The sequence below is a fragment of the Schistocerca serialis genome, chromosome 1 (genome assembly GCF_023864345.2).
Source record: "Schistocerca serialis cubense isolate TAMUIC-IGC-003099 chromosome 1, iqSchSeri2.2, whole genome shotgun sequence".
Lineage (NCBI taxonomy): Eukaryota > Metazoa > Arthropoda > Insecta > Orthoptera > Acrididae > Schistocerca > Schistocerca serialis.
Genome location: NC_064638.1, coordinates 754,185,650 through 754,206,673, shown reverse-complemented (window position 1 = coordinate 754,206,673; position 21,024 = coordinate 754,185,650). Strand labels below are relative to the sequence as shown.

Sequence of the window (21,024 nt, the reverse complement as noted above, 5' to 3'; positions counted from 1 at the left end):
CACCGTTATTAAAGTCATATTTCGACATAACTTTGATATATTTGCAAACAAACAAGAAAGAAGGGATGGATTTCGTTTGAAATATCTCAAACCGTAGAGCTAAGTTGCCACCAAAGGATTATCCAGGTTGAACTGGACAAATTCTATCGAGATTGAAGAATATCGTCCATACAGCAAATGAAGATAAATGCGAGAGCTATCACATAAACAGTGTAACAGCTCTTCTATCAATATTGTTGGAAAGAATAGCACAGATACACGAAAAAGAAAACTGAGGATCTGTTAGGTGACGGTCAGTTTAGCTTTATACAAGGTAAATACATCAGAGAGGCAGTTCTGACGCTGCTCTTTGTAATGGAGGCAACGGCCTTGGCACAGTGGACACACCCGTTCCTGTAAGACCACAGAAGTTAAGCGCTGTAGGGTGTGGCTGGCACTTGGATGTGTGACCATTGGGGCCGCAAACGCTGTTGCCATTTTTCGGGGTCCACTCAGTCTCGTGATGCCAACTTAGGAGCTAGTCGACCGAATAGTAGCGGCTCCGGTCACAGAAAACCATCACAACGACCGGGAGAGTGGTGTGCTGACCACACGCCCCTCCTATCCGCATCCTCAAATGGTTCAAATGGCTCTGAGCACTATGGGACTTAACATCTGAGGTCATCAGTCCCCTATAACTTAGAGCTACTTAAACCTAACTAACCTAAGGACATCATACACATCCATGCCCGAGGCAGGATTCGAACCTGCGACCGTAGCGGTCGCGCAGTTCCAGACTGAAGCACCTAGAACCGCTCGGCCACCTTGGCCGGCTCCGCATCCTCAGCTGAGGATGACACGGCGGTCGGATGGTCCTGATGGGCCACTTGTGGCCTGAAGACGGAGTGATTTTCTTCGTAATGGAGGCAGGACTTGCGAAAAATAAAGACACCATTAAAGGATCTGTCGACGTAGAAAAAGCGTTCCTGTAAGGTTTTTTTATATTCTCATAAATTTAGTATAAGCTAGAGAGAGAGATAGAGAGACAGAGAGAAAGAGAAAGAGAAAGAGAAAGAGAGGAAAGTACTATCCAATATCCATCTATGTATAAAATGAGAACAATAGAATAGGAAAATGAAGACAGAAGTCGGATGGTATTGTCCACTATTAACTACAGAAACGCCTGGTGGGAAGAGAAAGTGTAAGTGGACTTGTAGGCTCAAGACCGTTACCTTTAATTTTATATATATTGCAAGTTACGATCTTGCCATCGGCTTCTCGTTGTGCAGAGTGCGGTGTTGTGATGATAGCCTTTGCACACCACTTACGACTTCGTATCCTATAATTTACTTTTGTCACAGAAAAACACTTCTCACGCACCTACCGAGATCCACATGCAAGAATGACGCAAACGAGAGACCGCACCTCCCAGTAAGTAACTGTACACTCGCATCAGTAGTGAAAATCAATGCAAAAAAATAATAAACCTATCCAAAGTAATGAATAAAAGGTTTCACACTACTGGGATCAAACATTAGATACCGAGGAACGGTAATAGAAAATACAGTGGGTGTGAATAAGCTCTGCACTCAATAAATATCACAAAAAATCGCTGTCAAAAAGTATGATGGGAATGGAAATGAATCCTATTACTTCCAGTGGATGGAAATTTTCGAGGACTATAAACAGCATCCAGGAGTTGACTATGATTGTGAACCGAGAAAATCGCATAGTAGTAATTGCCTGCTAAACTTCAAACTGTTGGAAATAAGCTCACCATAGACAGTAATCTAATACATGAATTTCCGCAACAGCAAAGCTGCATATATTCTTACCAATAGATACAGCTGTCCCTCAGAAATGGTGCTGCGGCAAACACCTGTAATTTATTTGTCTTCACAGAGCCGACAGCTCACTCGCCGTGCCCGTGTTTCTGTCTCACTGTCTTGCTCGGGGCGCCGCACCCACGTCTCTTTCTGCAGTTGTTGGCGGTTTGCGCCATCTTCCATCTGCCTCCGCTAAAAGCCCATCAGCTGCGCATTCCATCAGAATCGCGCCGAAAAAGGCCTCCAGCAAACCAGAAAGACTCTTTGCCTTTTCAGCACCAGTTGAATCATCGTACACCAACACATGCACTCCCTACTTGTCTATGCAACAAAGAGTCAACCAGTAGGAGATTTTCATGCAAAAACTAAGCAGCTCCACGATTACTGTTGACGTCATCTACTGCACAGCCAATCAAACTGACTTTCATCATTTTCAGTGGGAAACGCACCTTTCTGCCGTAAATGATGCAAAAAAATCTGGCACTGCACTGTCGCTGGAGCCAGTGTTGCGCCCACATCGTCATGGTATCCACTAGCCTCACCATCACCTTTTTCTGCCCAGTCAGTGCCCTGCCCTGGCTCGCAGAAAAACAGGCTTCGCCTCCTCTGGCAGGACGAATGCGTTCTTTCACAGTCTCGCAACCCCTGAAGCGTGTGGCGCCAGTCTGCTGTGCGAGAAGCGATCCTATTGTGTTGCCTGCCCCCCGGCATGGCCGATTCTCCAAAAAGCGGAAAAGCCACCTTTACCTCTGCCCTTTTTGGTAGGCTCTGCCCGTTAGCGAACTTACAGCCAACCTCGCTTCAGAGCAGACAGAAATTATTCCCAGCCAGAAAATTAACTCAGGCAAATATTCTGCATAATATACGCAAACCAGAGTCAACCTCTTACCAAAATGCATTGTTATTACGCTTGGCTGAGGACATATTGACTAATAACTGCATAAAAAGCAGCGCAAATAAAGTCTGACAAGTGAAATGGAGGCTGTAGGAAGAAACACTCGGGCATCAAAGTTCTCAGATTCAAAAGGGTATAAGGCACTGAGGCAGTTTCTCTCCTACTGTTCCATATGAACATCGAAGAACCACTGGCGAAAATAAAAGAAAGGTTCAGAAGTAGGATTAAAATTCAGAGGGAAAGGATGCCAGTGATAAGATTAGCTGATCACGTTGCTACTCTCGCTGAAAGCAAAGAAAAAATACAGGATCTGCTGAATACACAATAAGGATTGAGAGTAAGTCAAAAAGAAGCAGAAGTAATGAAGAGTGGTAGAAATGAGATTAGCGATGAATGTAACATGAACATTTGAGACCACTTATCATATGAAATGTTGGAATTCTACTACCTCATCATCATGTACATTTACGGGTTAGACATCTCTGACTGCAACGAAATCCAGCAATTTAAAACTAATGGAATCATCTTATTCATGGTCATCCTCCCCTATTTCTATCATTTGGTCTATATTTCTTGATATCCGACTTCCATCACTACATGCACTATCCGATCGGAAGTATTCGGACACCCCCAAAAACATACCTTTTTCATATTAGGTGTATTGTCCTGCAACCTACTGCCAGGTACTACATATCAGCGACCTCAGCAGTCATTACACATCGTGAGAGAGCAGAATGGGGTGTTCCACGGAAATCACGGACTTGGAATAAGGTCAAGTGATTGGGTGTCACTTGTGTCACACGTTTGTGCGCGAGATTTCCACACTCCTAAGCATCCCTATGTCCACTGTTTGCGACATCATAGTCATGTTGTAAACGTGAAGGGACACGTACAACGCTAAAGCATACAGGCCGACCTCGTCTGTTGACTGACAGAGACCGCCGACAGTTGAAGAGGGTCATAATGTGTAATAGGCAGACATCTATCCAGACCATCGCTAAAGAATTCAAACTCCATCACGGTCCACTGCAAGTACTACGACAGTTAGGCGAGAGGTGAGAAAACTTGGATTTCATGGGCGAGTGGCTGCTCGTAAGCCGGTAAATGCCAAACGACGCCTCGCTTCGTGTACGGGGCGTAAACATTGGACGACTGAACAGTGGAAAAACGTGTAGAGTGACGAATCATGGTACACAATGTGGTGATCCGATGGCATGGTGTGGGTATGGCGAATGTCCGGTGAACGCCATCTGCCAGCGTGTGTAGCACCAAAAGTAAAATTCGGAGGCGTGGTGTTATGGTGTGGTCGTGTTTTTTATGGAGGAGGCTTGCACCCTTTTTTGTTCTGCGTGGCACTATCACAGCACAGGCCTGCATTGATGTTTTAAGCACCTTCTTGCTTCCCACTGTTGAAGAGCAATTCGGGGATGGCGATTACATCTTTCAACACGATCAAGCACCTGTTCAAAATGCACGGCCTGTGGCGGAGTGATTACTCGACAATAACATCCCTGTAATGAACAGGCCTGCGCATAGTCCTGACCTGAATCCTATAGAACAGCTTTGGGATGTTTTGGAACGCCGACTTCGTACCAGGTTTCACCGACCGACATCAATACCTCTCCTCAGTGCAGCACTCCGAGAAGAATGGGCTGCCATTCCCCAAGAAACCTTCTAGCACCTGATTGAACGTACGGCTGCGAGAGTGGAAGGTGTCATCAAGGCTAAGGGTGGGCCCACACCATATTAAATTCCAGAATGACCAATGGAGGGCGTCACGAACTTGTAAGTCATTTTCAGCCAGGTGTCCGGATACTTTTGATCACATAGTGTAGTAGATGGATATTCTCTCCTAAAATTTGCCCTAACTTAGATCTCGTGACCCAGTCCAAGAGTGTTTCATAATCCACAAAGTTATATGTATTGAAAGATTTAATGACGTGTCTCGTTTACAGAGCAAACACAATCTATAAATGAGTCTCCGGTGTAAAATCATTTTGTTCATGTATCAAAAAGTTTTTTGGCATATACCGTACACCCACAGTTACTGTTTAGTAGGCTTACGCCTCCATAGTTGCCGGCCGTGGTGGCCAAGCGGTTCTAGGCGCTCAGTCCGAAACCGCGCGACTGCTACGGTCGCAGGTTCGAATCCTGCCTCGGGCATGGATGTATGTGATGTCCTTAGGTTAGTTAGGTTTAAGTAGTTGTTTAAGTAGTTCTAAGTTCTAGGGGACTGATGACCACAGATGTTGAGTCCCATAGTGCTCAGTGCCATTTGAACCATTTTTGAACCTCCATAGTTACTCCAGGAATTTCGACCATTTTTTTAGTATATTTGACTTTTGGGAAAGGTATATGGAAAGGGACTTACATACAATATGTACAAGAATGCACAAGATCCAAGACGGAAGAGTAAGACTGGAAGGCCATGAAGGAAGTGCTCGGATTTAAAAGAGTCTAAGACTGATGGAGTCTTTGGCACCTAGTGTTCAATCTATACATCGAAGAAGCGATGATGGATATAAAGAAAGGTTCAAGAGCGGTGAAATCTAGATTCGCAGAATAGAGCGGATCAGGTTATGGTAGCGGAGGGCGCCGTAATCAGTTACTGTTAGTTGCACAAAACAGACAAACTGTATTTTCACTCACTTACACTCAATTACACATTGCCTTAAAAGAACCAAATTAAAACAATATAGCTGAATGCCTAGTTAAGAAAACTTGCAATACCTGCTGGGCCCAAAACCACACCAAAAACAAGAACGGCTGAAGGCCTGAACACAGGTTATAAAAATTAGTTTAAAGAATACACGCGGCTGAAGGCCTTACTTAAAAAAAAATATTTCACTTAAATACTCTGCGGAATGCCACACACAAGACATTGAACAACTCAGAGCTTAGGGCCTGGCTAATAATAATTTCAGATAGAACGAACTTTAAAAATTTAGTTTTTACACAAATCAATTTCAATTTTTGTTTATGTCGGCTGAAGGCCTTATTTTAAAATTAAAACAAACTAAATTAATAGACGGCTGAAGGCCTCGCACAGTACAACAGACTAAAATGAAAATCACAATCTAAAACCAAAAGAACAGTGGTGCTCAGAAGTGTTCCAAGGATCGGCCGTAGGAGGTAGTTCTAACGTAAGGTGAGGTGAGTCAGGCAGCCAAGAATAAGGTTAAATAATTGGATGGCAACCAGACCCAGGGACGGCTGAAGAACCAAACAACAACCTAATAAATTCTCTTCCGCCCGACCAAGGGTACGACAACGGAAAATAATAGCCGAGGATGAAGATACCAGCCACACTAGGTCTTCAAAATTGGCATCTATAGGCAGCCAAGGCACAATAACCACTCTTAAGACAAAAATATGAACAAACAATTAACAGGGATATCGATCTACACGCCGTGCTGGACAGCATCAACATCGCGAGGAAAACACACTGCCGGGAAACTACGCTAACGACGAGAGCAGCTAACTGGGGCGTTAACGACCACAGGGCATAAAATACCGCTGGTGCACTTCACTGGTAAGTAACAACCAATTTAATAGTTAAAGACCATACAGGAAGACACCTGCAAAATTTTGCCGACTCCGACACACGGTATATTGCTGCTGGCCGGAACGGCCAGGGAAGCAACAACCGGCAATGAATGAAGAGATGTCACAGCAGTTGAGGTTTCATAACAGGGTAACTGATCACCCGACTTCAGTGTTCAGCTTTGGTGGGCAACGAACGTTGTCGCTCTCGCAGCTAGCGCCTCACAATCCAACTGTGAGTGCACGCCGCCAATGGTCCCAGAATGACCTCGCACCACAGACTTCCTCGTTGCTCCGTCCCAACCGACTGACTACAATCCAGCATGCAGACAGCATTTAAATAACTGCTCAGTCAAAACCACACAAGCCACGCATTGTCCCCTGAAACACTTCCGCCAACAACTCGACCAATACTAAAACCAGTCACTGTGAAACAACTAGGAAGAATTACAAGTCGGCACACACAGAGCACCCGGAAGTATTCGGCGACCAAATACACCTCATCCGATGAAACGACCGACTGAACGACCAACCAAGGTCGTCCCCACTAAAGTCATGTGTGCCGGAAATGGTTGGGCGAGTCATGGCTGTCCGGACCTCACTGCTGCTCCATCCCCACTGAACTCCCAATACACGACGACCTGGAAATACTAGCTGTAGCTCGAAAGATAGTATGACAGTGCTCTTATCGATGAGTGCTGCTGCTGTCACTCACCGGCAGGCAAGCCAGCAACTTAGTGACGTCACTAAATCGAATAAGAAACAAACGCAGTACCGCAAAGACAAGATGTCAAGTAATAAACGGCACAAACACGAGCCGCGCACTGCTGGAGTGAGATTAAAATTCAGTGTGAAAGTATAGCAGTGTTAGATTCACTGATGACCGTGCTCTCCTCACTAAAAATGAAGAAGTAGTACCGCAGCTGCTGAACAGAATGAACGATCTAACGAGTGAAAGGCATGGATTGAGAGTAAACTGGAAAATACAAAAGTAATTAGGAGTAGCGCAAATGAGAATAGTAAAAAACTTAGTCAACATTAGTCTTCACGAAGAAGTTGAAGTTAGGGAAGTTTGCTATCCTGGAAGGTAAATAGCTCATGACGGACGAAGCAAGGAGAACATTAAAATCAGAGTAGCACAAGCAAACAGGGCATTCCTGGCCAAGATAAGTCTATTGAACATTGGCTTTAATTTGAGGAAGATATTTTTGAGAATTTACCTATAGAGCACAACACTGTACGGTAGTGAATCATAAACAGTGGGAAAAGCGGAACAGAAGAGAATCGAGGCGTTTGAGACGTGGTGCTATAGAATGATGTTGAAAATCAGGTAGATTGATCAGATAGGAGATTCTCCGCCGAATCGGCGGAGAACAGAACATAATGTAAACATTGACAAGAAGAAGGGACAGGATAACAGAATGTGTGTTAAGACATGAGGGAATAACTTCAATGGAGAGGGTATGTGTTTAGGCATTAGGGAATAAATTCCATTGTACTAGAGGCAACTGTAAAGGGTAAAAACTATAGGGGAAGACAGAGATTAGAATACATCCAGCATATAACTGAGAATGAGGAAAGCAGATGGATCAATTAGCCACAGGGTGGATCAAAAACCCACACACACTGATTTATATCTGTAGGCCAGCAGCTGTCACCACCATGCGCAGAAGAACGGGTTTCTTAAGACATTGGTCGATAGAGCATGTATCCTGTTGGACCAAGAGCCTACCAACGGGAATAGAGCATCTTAAAACAGTGTTTTGCAAAAAGGAATGTACTACTAAACAAATTGAGATGGCACTCCAACCAGTCACTACACCACAGGTTCCAGAAGCAGAGCAAGGTGAAGCAAAGAATATGGCATATCTGCCATATACTGGTTCTATTTCTGTCATAATCAGTAGGATCCTCCGTAAAGACAACGTCAAGTGTGTCTTCGGTCCATTGAGCAACATTGGGGGACTGGTGGGAAATGTTAAAGATGATATAGGGGTTACGAAAACCAGGCATTTACAATATACCTTGTCAATGTGTCATGTCCTACATTGGCCAGATGACAAGAACAGCGGCTATCAGGTGCAAGGCACACCCCATTAAGAGAGGTGACGAAATCAGCCATTGCTGAACACTGTGTAGAACTAGAGCATGCCATGAATTATGAAGAAACCAAGATTCTAGCACTGACACCCAGATTTTGGGACAGTGGTTGAAACCAGATTGGTAGGTACTCAGAGAGCGCACAGGATAAGGTTATGATTGTGGATGGGGCCCTAAACAGTTACTGTGAGTTGAACAATCAAACACACAACTTCATTTTCTAAGAACCATTCATTTACACATTGCTTTAAAAGATCACAATTAAACAATATGCCTGAAGGCCTAGTTAAGGAACTTCATATGCTTTCTGGTCTGAAGGCCCAAAACCACACCAAAAACAAGAACGGCTAAAGACGTGGCTTAGAAATCAAAAGCAATTAAAAAGAGAAGGTTAACTTTAAAAAAAACATTCAATTGAAAACAATTAGCGGCTGAAGGTCTACACTAGACGACTGAAAAGCAACTATAATTAAAACACATTAATGAACAATTTTTCCAACCAAGAAATTTCCTTTTAAACTTACAACAAAATGGCCGCAAGTCTAATTAAAGAAATATTAACTTATTGCACGGCTGAAGGCCAAAAACAAATTTGAAATAACAGCTGAAGGCCTGAACAACAAATCAGACAAACAATTTAAAATAAACCCCATCCTTCTTATAAAAAATTTTGATTAAAGAATACACACGGATGAAGACCTTATTAAAAGGGGTTCACGTAAATCCTCGGCTGAAGGCCACACATACACATCGAACTATTAACAGCTTAGGGCTTGAATTACAAACAATTTCAGACAGAACCAGTTTCAAAGAAAAATTTTTTTTCTTTTTTAAAATAAAATCAATTTCAAAATTTTAATTTTTACGTGGCTGAAGGCCTGTATGTAAAATTTAAAAAGAACTGAATTAATACATGGCCAAAGGCCTCGTACAATAATTCAAACTAAAATGAAAATCACAATCTAAAACAAAAAGAACAAATGGTGCTCAGAAGTGTTCCAAGGGTCAGCCTGAGAAGGTAGCTCAAATATAAGGCTAGATGAGACAGGCAGCCAAGAGTTGAAGTTAAACAATCAGATGGCAACCGAATCCAGGGATGGCCCAAGGACCGACCAACGATTTAACCAATTCCCTTCCATCCGACCAACGCCACAACGATGGAAAATATTGGCCGAGGAGGAGGATATGAACAGCACTACATCATCAGAAATTGGCTTTTAAAAACAGCCAAGGGAACAATAACCACTCTAAGCAAATATGAACCAAATAACTTAAAAGGCTGTCGAACTACACGCCGTGCCGGACAGCATCAACACGACGAGGAAAGGCACACTGCCGGAAAAGTACACTAAGGACCAGGGCAGGTAACTGGGGCATCAACGGCCACAAGGCAGAAAATACCGCTGGTGCACTTCACTGGTAAGTAACAGTCAGTTTAATAATTAATCACAATATAGGAAGACGGCTGCAAGATTTCGCCAACCCCAACACATCATACAGTGCTGATAGCCCGAGCGTCCTATGGAGCAACAACCTGTAAATAAACGAAGAGATATCACAATAGTTGAGGCTTCATAACTGGTTAACTTAAACTTAACTTGAGCGTCCAGGTTCGGTGGGCAATGAACTTTATAGCTCTCGCAGCTAGCGCCTCATGACCCGACAGCACGTGCACACCAACAGTGGTCCCGGCCTGGCCTCGCGCCGTGGAGAGTTCCTCGCTGCACTGTCCCAACCGACTGACTACCACACACACCACCACCACCACCATCACCACCACCACCACCACCCGGGAATACTAGCGATCACACGAAAGATAGTACTACAGTACTAGTATCGATAAGGAGGCAAGCCAGCACCTTCCTGACACCAGTAAGTAAGAAAGAAACAAGACGCCACTCGATGTGACAAAATGCCAAAGAACAAACGGCATGAAAGCGAGCCACACACGGCTCAGTGATATAAGGGAATCGACAGAGATAAAAGTAACTGACACTCTCATGGACAGCGACATGGGGTACCAGCTAAGCAGAGCCTGGGATCCTACTCTGGAATTGTTGAAGGAGCAACGGAGACAGCTGCAGCACTCCGTGAATAGAAGAACTGAAGGTGTGGATATAGAAAACGACCCCCAGACAGAGTGTCATGTTCTCTGGACCGAAGATGGAACTTCCGGGAGTGAGTCCGACGGGTGCGGACCGCAGAGGGAACACCCAGAACCGCAGCGGACCGAAAACGGAACGGCGACGCTCCAGAAGATCGCAGTGAGCGGGAGAGGACCGCAAGGAGAACTCCTGGCAACACAGACAGAACTCCAAACGCGCCAGGTTGGAGATGAAACACCCAGGAGCGGGTCTAGCGGGCGCGGACCGCAGAGGGAACGGCCAGAACCGCAGCGGACAGAGAACAGAACGGTAGCGCTCCAGCAGGTCGGGGCGCAGCGATCAGGCGCGGATAGCAGAGGGAACGCCTGCAACCACCGTTGGGGATGGAAGGCCACAGACATGAATACCGGACCAGGTCCACTCGAGGAGCAATCTCAGGTCACACCGTATGAAGGTTACAAGCTACGTTACCGACATATCGTGCAAGAACGAAGCTAACGGCAACCCAAGATTTCATTAGATCGCCAGGAAAGCCTGAAGAGTTACATCGTTAACGTTGCTAAAGATTTCGTATGGTGGCAGTAATTTCGCGGCACACCATGCATAATGGATCCCTTTTCCGAAAACTGGCGCTTGCAAATCATTGTCTACCAAGATACACTACATGAATTTCATCAAATATAATTTTAAATAATTTTGTCATTTTTTTTAATTCATTGACCTGGCCCACAGCTGGCAGACAAATAAGGATAACATTATACTAATAAACAATGAAAAACATATGCGTAGTAAACTTCTACAGACGTAGATACATAAATGAAAAACAAAAATAAAAATTTTCAGAAACGGTCGAGTGTCTACAGAGAAGTCGAGACACGTGCTTACTTACTCTGACCCCTCCTCCAGTGAGCGAAGTTTCTGGAAAATCTGGTTACGGCACTTGTCGTGTTTCCCTTGTGAGTGGTCAGCGCATCTGATTGCCATACACTGGGCCTAGGTTCAATTCCCGGCCGCATAGGAGAGTTTTCTTTACTTGGAGACTGGGTGATATGTTGTGCTCACCATCATTTCATCATCATCGATACGCACGTTACCCAATATGGCATAAACTGGAAAGACTTGCAACTCGGCGGCCAAACTTCCCCAGATGGGGCTCCCGACCGTAAATGCCACCAGATCATTATACTTATTTTTCTAACTCACCCCTATCTTTTCGACCCCCACCACTCAACCCTCCCGAAATAATTCTCACGTTGTGTCGGTCCTTGAGATGCTACGTGATGGTGCAGTACATCAGCTTACAGTTTTTTTTTTTTTTTTTTTGTTCCTCAGAAAAATTTTGTCATTCTGTGCTGTGTTCTTACAGTGTATGTATTTTCGTTTCCTAGCTATCGGTCTTTGATTTTTAATTTTACAATATAAAAACAGTCCCAAAGTTTATTCACATTTTTTTTTACATTTTTTAAATTCCCTTGACTGAAAAACAATATTTTGTACCGCTGATAGCCCACCTCTCACCCATGTCGGGCGAGGAATGAAATAACAATAAAGGGAAAATAGGTAGTATGGAAGATAAGGGAATTACCGTTGTTAGGATGGGCGACTAGATAGGAAGGATACAATAAGGCGAACGTAATTTCTTGAAAGTGTATGCGTCTAGGGTTAGCAAGTACTTTGTTAAAGTTAAAATCTTCTGGGTTGTTAGGCTGTGTCACATTTTTTTCAAGTAATCGATCTGCTGGTATTTTCTTCAGGATCTTGTTGTGTCCTTTGTAGAGTGAGCACTGTCAGAGACCAACATCACCATCTCTTATAAAGGGTATTTGCCCTGCACTTGTGCTGGAGAAGTGGGACTATTGGATAAAAAACGTTGGGGTACCATTGGTGGGCCTGGTGGGCCATCGTAATTAGTAAGAGCAGTTTTCCTGCCCTAATGCCGAAGAACTATCTGACGGTCACCCACGTCGCGAGAAGCAGCTAAGATTTTTTGGAACAAATTGAGCAATAGTTATTAACTAGTGCTCCTTTGAAGCCTCTCTGTTGGCTCCTCTTTGTGTTTGGATAAAACATTTGTTATATGGGTCGACGAAGAGCTTCATGGGTTCCACAGTTTCTTAAATGGTATTCACCCGAATAGGTTGATAGTGAAGACTGTCTTCCGTTCCGAGATGCCAAGATGTGCAGGTATATAGATGATCTGACAACACTCTAGGACTCAGACTATATAGAAAGCCTAGAAATGCAAATAGGTATTTAGATGCCACTTCGCACAAACATACAGCCCAGAAGCAAACAGTGCTCAACTTTGTCCTAATGTGCCTTCCGTATCAGCGATGGCATAGCTTGGAATCGTAGCTAGATTTTTTAAAAGAAGACAATGACAGTCTATTTATAGACAGAGCTTTTAAGTGAAATATAGAATAGACACAAAACCGCCTTCTGATTCTGTTAAAGTTACCGTTGGTTTCCGGGGTCATTGATAGAGTAAGCAGAATTGTATGAAAAAACGGTATTCAGACCACTTTCTTCAAACAAAACAAAGGAGTTTCACATACAAAAAAACGTTCAAATGTGTGTGAATTCCTGAGGTCATCGGTCCCTAGACTTACACATTACTTAAACTAACTTAAAGCTAAGGACAACACTAACACTCATGCCTGAGGGAGGCTGGTTCAAATGGCTCTGAGCACTATGGGACTTAACTTCTGAGGTCATTAGTCCCCTATAACTTAGAACTACTTAAACCTAACTAACCTAAGGACATCACGCACCTCCGTGCCCGAGGCAGGATTCGAACCTGCGACCGTAGCGGTCGCGCGGTTCCAGACTGTAGCGCCTAGAACCGCTCGGCCACTCCCCTGAGGGAGGACTCAAACCTCCGGCGGGAGGCGTTTCCCATATATGATTACCTCCCAAACTGCGGGCGTCTATGGAATGACTTGTGGCTATGGCAAAGTGTATGTAGGCGAAACGAGAAAGACTGTTTAAGAACGTATTAAGGAACACGAAAGCCACACGCTCCTGAAACAAAGTATGAAATTGGCGATAGCGGAACATTACGAGAACTGTGGCCTCGAAATCAATTTCAATAACGTATGTTTGTTGGTTAAGGAAACCAACATCTATAGAAGGAAAGTCGGAGAAGGGATTGCAATATTTAAGAACGCATGTAACTCCAATACAGAGGATGGCTATATGCTTCCGGCATCCGGGCTCCTTCCCATCAAGGAAGTGAATATACGGCCGCGGCGTTGAGCAATAGCCGCGCGGGGTAGCCGCGCGGTCTATGACGTCTTGTCACAGTCCGCGCGGCTCCCCTCGTGGAGGTTCGAGTCCTCCCTCGGGCATGTGTGTGTGTGTGTGTGTGTGTGTGTGTGTGTGTGTGTGTGTGCGCGTGTGTGTGTCGTCGTTAGCGTAAGTTGGCTAGGTTAAGTAGTGAGTAAGCTTAGGGACCGATGACCTCAGCAGTTTGGTCCCAGAAGACCTTACCACAAATTTCCAATTTCCTATGAGCAATACAAACAACGCCCTGGAAGCCACCTCTGCGGATAATGGTACTCTGGATAAACATTAGCCCTCTCATGTTCCGCCCGTTTCGCTTCTAGTCAATTACGTGGGCCCACCAAGAGCAGAAGGATGAATTTTAACCAATAGCTCTTCTCCAGCGTATGTGCGAGAAAACCACTTTCTAACGAATGACTTTGGCTGACTAATGGTAGCCACAGGAGTCTTACCGCATTCCGGCATTAGCGCAGTAAAACTTCTCTTACTATCCAGTAAGGATAGTCCACGAATGGCAGCCCAAGGTTTTGCACCCAATAATCCTACTTCTCAAGGACAGGCGCGGAAAAACTCCCGTATATAAGGGAAGGCGACGCTGGTCCCTGACCACAACCATAGATGGAAACATAATAGACCAAAGACACTATTGGCAAGGAACTAAACAGCTATGGTTCTTAGCTCGCTAACACGACAGTACTGGCTAGCCCCTGCAACACAGCTACTACTTGAAAAAAGAGACAGCATTGGTCGTATATTTTTTACTATTGCAAGTATACCTGTTATCTGGTCGTAGTGCACAAGACAACATGGAGTCGCCAATCAACAGCTACTACTGGTAACCGCAGATGCTCGACCCGCCGAAAAACAGGAAACCTCAGGGAAACCGTACTGTACTCAGCACACAAACCAGCCACACACACCCCCTACACTGTCTGTGAGCCGTTCTATGACCGATCGCCTACTAATGTATGACGAACTTGAACTGTTACAGGGACGCAGCAACTGCAGCAAGCCCCGCAGCGAGCTCCAGGAACGACAAAGGTAACGATGCACGATACCTCGCACTAACATAACCACACCTTGCATGCACTGTCGCAGATAGCAAGCCGCTACTGCCCTTACTACCCGCCCAGTGTCGCAGAGGTTTTTTTACTTGGCGCTTTTTTTTTCCTCTGCCCTTACAACCGCTACCCTTCGATCGCTTTCGTCCACTTTCTATCTCCTGATGGACCATGTTAATGAGTAATCTTATCCAAATGCATGGATAACATCACAGCCCGCATCCTGTAACTCCTAATTCAAAAACTAACATGGTATACGGAGGTGACAGTAGAATTTTTGGTTTGGTCACCACGTTGGTGTGGTCGTGGAGGGGCCCCATCCTTTTGGGAAGAAAAAAAAATGGTCTCTGACAGTGCTTACTCTAAAGAGGAAACCACAAGATCCTGAAGTAGAGGAGGTGAAACGTCGTTTGTCTGAACAAATATGACGCCGCCTAAGAACCCAGAAGACTAATGTAAGATCCACGAGATAAATTTTAGCTACAGTGCGACGAGAGGAAATTATGCCTCTGACAGTAATAAACATTATCTATTCGACATAAAAAAAACATTGAAAACAATGATAAATACTAATATTCTATGATGTAATTGGACATATCGATGTGTATCATACAAAGACAATGATAATTGTGAATTCCTTTTATGATCTGCGATTGTCTTCCTTTGTTTTTTACCTTTTGTTGGTTGGCTTTTGTGGGTTGCGGACGCGTATCAAACTGAGGTCTGTTAAGAAATTGTAATTATTTGTTAATTATTACTTGAGAATAAAGTTCATTATTATTATAAATATGAGTGAATAATTGTTTGTAACTTTAATTCCTCTCTCATTAAGCACTATCTGTGTTAATTATTTCTTTCCGCTGCAACGAGCGTAGCCATTGATGATAGCGATTTGTATCGCGTTTTTGTCTGTGTTTTCCTTAGAAAAAAATCAAATGTTTGCTCGATGAAGTCTAAATAGTGCACAATACGAAAGTAGAGTTTATAGAGTTTAATAAGCATTTCAAATACTTACTTAGTTGGTCTAACAATAGAAAGTATCTATCAATTGTCTGCCGCCATCTTAACAATTATCTCAGCGGCAAATTCAAATTACGCAACTCTGCAGACATAAATGCCGAACGTAATACAAATGTGTAAAAATAAATGTGCACCGGTGGTCCCGAACTCATTTTAATGAAAATGAATCGAATCAGATTGGTTCTTTAGAAACAGTGCTCATAGAACGATCCTTATAAGAAACTTTTCTAGCTGATGTATGGAGCCGAAATTAATTACGCACGATTTGCGAAGAACATTGTTTCGGGTGACATACGTCAGTGTTGTGAGCGGCTGATATTCGGTGGTTTTAATGATCATTTTGCTGAAGATAACTGCTTCCATCATAATCAATAGTTGTATAGAATCTGTTGTATGAACTGTGATTTAGCGACACTTACACAACGCTTTAACACGACGTTAACTTGGGAGTTCTTTAGCAACTTGACCAAATCATTAGCCGGGAGAAAAATTAATTAGTAATTACTCAATGTAATAAAATAAGATTATCATTTTCATTTACAAATCAGTTAAATACCAAACCACACTAACTTCAGTGACAACCGCCTCGAGAGTCTGCAGACTTACATAAGCACTGTGTCCTCCGCGAGTGTATTTTTCAGGTATTGTTGCCGGGTACTCCGGTGTGCGTGCTGACCCCGAGGCGCGCGGTGCCACGCGGCCGTGCCGTGCTGCTGTCCTCTGTTGGCGGCGTGACGTGGGCGCCGGCGCCGCGACGCTACCCCCGCGCAGGCGCGAGCCGATCGATAGGCGCCCGCCTGCCATCTGGCGGCGGCGACGCTGCCAGCCGCGTCTCCAGTGCTGTGTGGTCGGGCGCCGCGGCACCAGCATAGCACGAGCAGCGGCCAGGGCACGACCACCGCCGTGACGCCGCACCGGACGCTCTTCGCAACGTGAGTACTCATCGCTTAATGCGAGTCCACAAGTCTGGACGCTGTAGCACGGGCGGCGCTGAGCACGCTCACGTAACTATCACGCATCGGGCATGCAAGGCTTGAACGCTTTAGCAGATTCTTGTAGCTCTGTTTTTCCAAAATAACACCGACACAAGTTGGTCACAAAATTTTTAAGAATCTAATGACACTTTCAAGAATAACACATGATTATACAGTGACAGCTAGATAATACAGGGCGTGTCACTCAGTCTGTTGCCCACAAATAATTCCGGAATGATTCCACAGATAACCAGCTTCCCGTCGTCAGACTGGTATGGGTCAACCCACGTAAGACTTTTTTATATGTGTATACTGAGCTACGGAAGCAGTACTAGCTCTAAATGGACCTATGTACCTCTCTGAAGGCAATCGGTAGCTTGTAACAAATGGCAACAACAGAGTGACGCTCCTTATGGTTTGTTGTGAAACATTTGCAAACTAGGTAATGAATTTGCCAAACGTGAAGACGAAGAATGCGAGATCGCTGTGTCACCTGTTTTCACACGTAAACAACGGGTAACGATCGGGACCTGCCCCGCGCCGGCAATAATTGTAGTCCTGATTCTGCACACTCCACGTCTCTTTTTTCCAAGATATTTGCTAAGGGTTGTAAAAATGTATAATTATATTCCTCGAGGGCTCTCAAGCGCTGTTAAGAGGGCTCTTTTTTACTTTCAACACAAAGCAGCGCGCGAGTCGTGCGACCATTATATGATTAACTAAGCTCTCCTTCTGCTTCAGGTCGCTAGAGAAGAAGAATCCATTTATTACAGAAATCAATTTGCCGCGTTTCGTGCATGGCCCATTACCAGAATACCGGAAAATTACTTGATGAAAAATATCATTTCAAACGATGACACTATTATCATAATAAGCTTACTTCTTGTTGTTCCGCAATCTGAAGCAGTCTGAAGGGAGTGATCGGTTAACAAAATCAAAATGTGTTAAACATCATAGTTCTGTCAATATTTCGATTAGATATAAACACCGTTTTGATAATAGTGCGTGCGTTTCCACTTCAGGAGTCAATTTCAGAAAAGAAAAAATGCTTGATGTGTGACTGCGACTTTTTAATAAAACTGGCACTATTTCCGGCTGCTAATGCAGTTAGCTTCACCCTGATGATGACTGCTTGCAATAGTATCCGAAACGATTGTATATTGATCACATATAAAATATTTTCTTAAAAAAAGCTTCCATTTCTACAGATATTTCGAAGATATTTATAGCGAATAGATTAGACGGTTCACGCATATTTGTTAAAGTCTCGCAAATTACGAGAACGGTTTTCTGCGTAGTTTCACGTTCTGTTCATGAAAACGGGTGATGGCACCTCGATCAAATCCAAAACTAGCGATAAACATGATATCGTCAAACGACAAGGCGGATGAGATGACTGAAAGCCGTTACAAGCAGCTTCTTCTCAATAACGAAGCGAACTTTTCGTTAATCTTGTTTGCCATCCGGGCGCTGCGGAGCTTTGGCGCGCAGATCCTCTTACGGACGTCCTTGGCTTTGATACTCCGAGGTCGTGGGACCATTCGCAACTCTAGTTTAGCATCGCAGCCAGCGAGGTACACTGGTCCCGTGGCGTACGTGACATTGCAAGTCCTGAGGGTTGCAGCCGTCATCTCCAGCGGGGAGCGTGTTACTCTTTAGATCAGTTTTAAAACTTCGTAACTACGCGTTTCTCTACACCCACGCTCTCGAGTATACATGACCATGTAAAGACTTTATTTATTTTACATATTTTTCTACTGAGATACTGATTTCCCACATGGTCCAGGTCGTAGCCGAATGTTAGCGATATATGTTAGGCAACTAGCGTGACGTCACAAGTTCGTCGCGGGGTCCGTATTTCCCGTGGGCCCCACTTAGCATGGTGTGGTGTTACCTCCAGAACATTTCAGCATACTTTGTGTTTCCATTGTCACCTGGTGGGAGCGCACTATAGATGCATACGAAAAGACACTTTATCTTCGAATTCTCTAGTAATGATTATGTAACTTACTTTCATTGTAGCAGTATATCCCACAGTTGTGCTCTTCAAGTTAGTAAAACACCCTAACAAACTGGAAAAATTGGTTCTAGGACTGATAGAATAACTAAAGAAGACATAGAGCACCGATGTAGCGCTCTCATGACGGAGTTTCCAAGGTGATTCAAACCCTTATCGGCCGGCCGCTGTGGCAGAGCGGTTTTAGGCTTTTCAGTCTGGAACCGCGCGACCGCTGCGGTCGCAGGGTCGAATCCTGCCTCGGGCATGGATGTGTGTGATGTCCTTAGGTTAGTTAGGTTTAAGTAGTTCTAAGTTCTAGGGGACTGATGACCTCAGATGATAAGTTCTGTAGTGCTCAGAGCCATTTGAACCAAACGCTTATCCTGCCCGGAGAGGCGTTCTCTCCAATGAGAAGCGGGCAGCACGCCTTACGCCCGCAGCTCGTCCTGCTAGGTCGCTGTAAGCCAAGTTATCGCTTCCTCTCTCCCCCCTGCACAGGTGTGTGATGTTTCACCCTCATTTCTTCGCGTAACTGGACGAAGATAGGTATCCGATCGGCGACAACTCTAGTAATGGTCTTTTAATTCCAGCTACCGATCATTGCGTACACTAAAGACCGTGAGTCCAGTTGCAGTCGTATTATGATTCTGCCTGCACTGTAGCCATGTTTGCACTGAATTGTACATGTTCCATGATATATGCCATTGCAGTCTTTCTCGGCGTATTCCACTGATGAATTCTTCTCGGATTTCGTACGAAACGCATTGAAACGTTGCGACAAAACGACGTCACCACTCGGCTGATTACCCGAGAAGAATTCATCCATGTTCGATGATTCTAAGCAAATATTATTCCATGATGTTTCGGGATGCTGGACGTCGACGTCTTCCCACGATATTTCGGCAAACAGCCATTCAGCCATCTTCAGGAATTTTGCACTGCAGATAGTTAGTTCACACAGTTTTTACCAAAAATTGGCGCCGAGACTCACATGCAAAGGCAGCCACTACATGAACGACCCCTGTCGAATTTCGTGCCCACTTCATCCAAAACTTGGGTGAATGGTTCTCAGCCAAAATATCGTAGCAAGAAGTCTACGTAACCAGTATGCAATCCCAAAACTTCATAGAATACTCTTTACGCCGGAAAAAATTTCAAGAATCACATAAGCTAATATGGTTTGTATGTTATCTCGATGTCACCTCGGTTAGTCTTATTAGGATAAGCCGGCCGCGGTGGTCTCGCGGTTCTAGGCGCGCAGTCCGGAACCGTGCGACTGCTACGGTCGCAGGTTCGAATCCTGCCTCGGGCATGGATGTGTGTGATGTTCTTAGGTTAGTTAGGTTTAAGTAGTTCTAAGTTCTAGGGGACTGGTGACCACAGCAGTTGAGTCCCATAGTGCTCAGAGCCATTTGAACCATTTTTTATTAGGATATGATTCTTTCTGTTTTAATGAGGTATGTTTCATCACATTTTAAGATAAAGGTTGACATACAGGGTGGCCCTTTTATCTTGGCCACACCACAGAACTTTTTGCCCATAAGTAAACTAAGCCTATCAAGAAAGTGTTGTTTAACTACCAGAGTAGAAAAAATGTTCAAATGTGTGTGAAATCTTATGGGAGTTAACTCCTAAGGTCATCAGTCCCTAAGCTCACACACCTAAATTATCCTAAGGACAAACACACACACCCATGCCCGAGAGAGGACTCGAACCTCCGTCGGGATCAGCCGCACAGTCCATGACTGCAGCGCCCTAGACAGTTCGGCTAATCCCACGCGGCGCCAGAGGAGATTTATTAGTATAATTACTTTATGACACTGTTCGTTGCAGGGATATGAACAGCAACGTCTTTTTTCAAATATCTTCTTTAAACATCCCCTAATATTTTTTAGTTGGCAATCATCCCTCTCAAAAAATTGTACACGATGTAACATTCACATAAACATGACGTTACTAAAAACATGACACAAAACTGACTTTGATTCTCCTCTACAAGCACATAGTCCAGGGACCTGAGGTAAAGTAACTCATCCAGTGGTGATGACACCAAACAAAAGAGCACACCACGAAAATATACACCAGTCATTCAGTCAACCGTCAAACGTGTTCAAAACGTAGACGACTAGTATTTCTACGCTCTCACACAGACTATTCACTGAAGACTGTAGACTGAGTGCTCGGTTTGTATTTTCCTTCTGCTCGACGAGTTATGTTACCCCTGGTACCAGCACTGTGTG

At 44.3% G+C, this 21,024-nt stretch overlaps 1 protein-coding gene across 1 annotated transcript in view; it reads left to right on the top strand.

The window, feature by feature from the left end:
• The first annotated feature begins 16,654 nt into the window (after nt 1-16,654).
• LOC126482112 (follistatin-related protein 5-like) overlaps nt 16,655-21,024 on the top strand; it is a 505,334-nt gene continuing 500,964 nt past the window's right edge. The window contains exon 1 of the mRNA XM_050106091.1: nt 16,655-16,743. The gene's annotated coding sequence lies outside the window, so the exon portion shown is untranslated. The remainder of the gene's footprint in view (nt 16,744-21,024) is intronic.